The sequence below is a fragment of the Mustela nigripes genome, chromosome 14 (assembly GCF_022355385.1).
Source record: "Mustela nigripes isolate SB6536 chromosome 14, MUSNIG.SB6536, whole genome shotgun sequence".
NCBI classification, from domain to species: Eukaryota; Metazoa; Chordata; class Mammalia; order Carnivora; family Mustelidae; genus Mustela; species Mustela nigripes.
The window spans coordinates 71734495-71739169 of NC_081570.1; positions in this window are offsets into that span (position 1 = coordinate 71734495).

A 4675-nucleotide genomic window follows, 5' to 3' on the forward strand; every position below is an offset into this window, starting at 1 on the left:
GAAGTGGAAAGGCATTTGAAAAAAAATATCCAACCTTATTAATGAGAGGTTGTTAGAGGACTCCCAAGGCTCATGCTGATACTATATCATAAGCAGAGTCAATTAAATTCAAGCAGAGAAAAACAGTGCTTGTTCTTCCAAGTTTGCAGAGGAAGCATTGGAAGTTCCAAGAGCAACACTGTCCAGTGCAATGAGAAAACCTCACCCTTAGTGTGGGTCCATGTTCAGACAGAGATCCAGAAAAGATTGTGCACACTGTACCTTTATGAAGGGATCTAATACACAGTATTTATATACACAATATTTACATATGCTCTCAGCGCTCTAGCCTGTGTGCTTCTCAAAGTCAGGGACCCATCTTTGTATCCCCCAAACCGAGCACAGTGCAATCAATTATTAAGTGTCCTTTAAAAAGCAAGCATGAACTCAAGGGTCATAACCCAATGTGATGGCCTAGAGACTTAGAAAAACAAAGCAAGCCTTCAGATCCAAGTTGAAAGCAAAGAACAGAGGCTTTATCATTTCTCTGAGTTCAATTAGATTTTAAAAACATTTAAAAAATGGATTGGTTTCAAGTCTTCAGTGAGAGTTTGGGTGGGACAGGGTTTTATCTGAACCAGTCTGCCCATCCTTTTCCCACAGTCCTCTGGAAGAAAGCAGAGCGTGATGACTCACCAGTTGGCACAATTCTTAGTTCCTATGTACTGACACCAAACTGTGTTCCAAAAGAGAGGCGTTTACAAAGGATTAAAACCTGGATGCCCGGGCCCTGGAATGCAGTTCACGTTCTAAGCTTTCCAACGTGGTGCTAAATTAACTGTGTTTGGTTCCACATAGTTAATGACTCATAAGTGGAGAGGTGACTTCAAGTGGAAATCATCTCGATTCTCAGTTTATGCCACTTCAGACAACTTCCCTGAGTTTGCTCCCCTTCCCTCCTCACCCCTACCTCCTCCTATGGCTCCAGCTTTTAGGGTTGTAAGCCCCTGAATAAAGATGGCCCAGCTATCAAAGTGGGCCCTTTCTGGTTCCCTTTCTTGGACTGAGAGTAAAGGATTTCTCTACTCAAAATAGTAGAATGATGACCTAGTATGTGGTGAAAATCCAGAGAAAAGAAAGATGAATGAAATCTAGATCAACCGCGGTAACTAGAAAAGAAAATGAATCCATGGGAATGTCATAATTCACGATGGTCCCTTCATCCCAACCCTCCTAACCTTACCTTCTGCACATGGGAGCTCATGAATGTGCATGGGTGTGCGTGCCTCAGTGCACCGGCCCCATACCCTCTTCATATAGTCACCAAGCTTTCTTCTGAGTTTCCACTCTCTTTGTATTTGCTCTTTCTCTGTTATCTTTCATTGATACCACCTCGCCTTTATAGACCTACACAGCAGTCTAGTGCGGGCTCTGACTGCCCTGGCTCTTCCCTTCTGTCTTTCAAACACAGAATCCCCAAATAATACTTCTTTCTTTCCTTTTTTTTTTTTTTTTTTTTTTTTTTTAAGATTTTCTTTATTTATTTGAGAGAGAAAAAGTGAGAGAGAGCATGAGCACAGAGAGGGGCAGAGGGGGAGTTAGAAGCAGACTCCCCGCTGAGAAGGGAGCCCTACAAGGAACTCCATCCCAAGACGCTGGGATCATGATCTGAGCTGAGGGCAGATGTCTAACTGACTGAGCCGCCCAGGTGTCCCTTCCTTCATTATAGCTCATTAAACTCCACATCCTCTGGAACTTTTCATCTGTCCCCAGGTAACAGAAATCACATACATCTAAATCATTCCACATAGTGCCCAGCAAAGAAGCAAATGTAAGTGGAGATGAAAGTCACCATGCCTGCTGATTATAATGATGTGGTGATGATGTCGACAAGATGGTAATGCTCCCATTTACATCAGTGTGTACCTCCTTTTAGAAGCTAGACGCGCTAGTGGCTCAAAGACTTCAAACATCCATGAATCTGAAAGGGCTAAGGAAAAGGGAAAGGCCGGCTCCATGAAGGGGAGGGTAACAACACAATAAAGGAGAAAAAGAGGAAACACTCCTAAAAGCACTGGAAACTCGGGGAGTCAGGACAGTGCAGCAGAAATGTAGAAAGAGAGGCTCCTGGGTGGCTCAGTGGGTTATGGCCTCTGCCTTTGGCTCAGCCGTGATCCCAGAATCCTGGGATCGAGCCCCGCCTCTGGCTCTCTGCTCAGCAGGGAGTCTGCTTCCCCCCCCCCCCCTCCGCCTGCCTCTCTGCCTACTTGTGATCTCTGTCTGTCAAATAAATAAATAAATAAAATCTTTAAAAATAAAAAAAAAAGGAAATGTAGAAAGGTCACAGGCTTTGGAGTCAGACAGGACTGGGTTAGAATCCCTGTTGGGTCACATTCTAACTGCCTGGTGTTCGGTAAGTTGCTTAACTTCTCTGAACCCCACTTTGAAAATGTTAAAATGTTCATCTTAAAGGATTTTCGTGAACATAACATGAGATCACCTTTAAGGCTTTTGGCTCTTGTCAGGTGTCCTGTAAATGTCAGTTCCCTTCCCTCCCCTCTCAGAAAGAAGGATCCATAGTGATAAGAATTCCCACCAGCACCCAAAAGGCTGCTCTGGTATGTCATCAATGTATCTTAAGAGGCTCATCATAAGATTCTCACGTTTAGGTGTTTTCTATTGTCTCACAAAGATGCACACGTCCTCTGCAACGGCCAACTTCAAAGGGAATGTGTATGCGAGCATCTGTGCCTAACTGTGCCTGACCCACTCCCAGCCATCAGAATTTATAAACTCAGCAAGTCCTCACATCTTTAAGGGGTGGGACTCTAAATTAGATGTCCCTTGTCTGTACTCCCAAAGCAATTTGGTTGCACTACACCTAGAGTGTAGATCTCTATATTGTATTCTCTGCACCAACGTCTACACCTCCCCCTAGGCTCTGAGAGCCTTGATGGCCAAGTGTAGATATTATTCCTCTTGGTGTTGCCACCTAGCACAAAGCCTGGCATATACACCATATTTATAGGATTGACCTGAATTACTAACCTTCTGGATCTGCAATGTTTCATTATGTATTCTATACTTTTGTCATTCCCCAGCAGCCTTTCCCAGAGTCTCAAAAATTCAAGTGTGGAACACTATTATCTTTGTCCGTTAAGAATTGACTGTTTAGGGGATCAAAGAGGCACAGGCTTCCAATTATAAAATAAGTAAATCCTGGGGCTGTCATATACAGCATGGTGACTACAGTTAATAATACCGTATTGTATATTTCAAAGTTGCTAAGAGAGTAGATCTTAAAAAGTTCACCTCACAAGGGAAAAAATGTAACTATGTGTGGTGACTGGTGTTAAGTAGACATATTGCATGAACATTTCTTACGATATACAAATATTGGACCATATGTTGCACACCTGAAACTAATATGTTATATGTCAATTGTATCTCAATTTTAAAAGAAATAAAAGTAAGAAACAACTACACACACACACACAGATTAGCTATTTAAAAACATTTTTTTCCTTTGGAGAGCTAAAACCTACTCAAAGCAGAGGAGGTACAAAATTTAAAAGAAATGTCTGGGACTAGCCTCAAAGTGCTCTTTGCCTTTTACTTATCATCATAGCCTTGGGCACCCCACCCCCACCCTCACATCCAGGGCTAAGAGATGCTTGCGCTTGCTTGCGTAAGTCTCAGAGACACAGGGAGCTCAGGGTGGGTGCCTGGAGGGCTCCGTGCTTAGTAACCGTTGTGCGGTGACCTGGTTGTGGGAGATGCCGGCTCTGTCTGCCTCCAGTAACAAAGTTGATGGTGATGACTAAGTTACAGTAGAAGTATCTCTCAATCCCTGAGCTCCTCCTTTGTTCTGACGCATATCTTTTTCTTCAGAGGAAACAGGAGCACTTAGGCAAGGGTCCTTGTGAGGAGGGAACCCTTTTTTACTGCTTAACTAATTCATTACCAGACTCTTGAGAAGACACTGGGGCCTACAATTACTGAAAACCACAGAAGTCCAAGAAACATTAAGAAATATATTAAAGTAAAGTCTACAGTCAGTTCTCAGGGGAGGTCAAGACGTTGAGGGCAAGTTTCTAAACTCTAAGGCAGATTTCATGGAGAGCAATCCTATAGTTTTGTTTTGTTTTTCTAAAAGACTTTATTTGTCAGAGAGAGAGAGCACAAGTGGGGGAGCAGAAGGCAGAGGAAGAAGCAGGCTCCCTGCTGAGCAAGGAAACCTCCCCACCTACACCTACACCCACCCCAACACCCCTCTGCCCCCATATGAGACTTGATCAATGCTAGGACCCTGGGATCCTGATCTGAGCAGAAGGCAGACACTCAACCAACTAAGCCGCCCCGGCATCCCTCCCATGTTCTTCCTTAAAAGAATAACCTTTGGAGACAGACCCTCTGCTCTCCCTCAACAGCTCTTTGCCCTTGCACCCATTACTGACTCTAGCTAGCTCGGGCTCGGTTTTCTGATCATTTTTTTTTTTTTTAAGATTTTTATTTATTTAGTTATTTATTTGACAGAGAGAGAGATCACAAGTAGGCAGAGAGGCAGGCAGAGAGAGGAGAGGAGGAAGCAGGCTCCCTGCTGAGCAGAGAGCCCGATGTGGGACTCGATCCCAGGACCCTGAGATCACGACCTGAGCCGAAGGCAGCGGCTTAACCCACAGAGCCACCCAGGCGC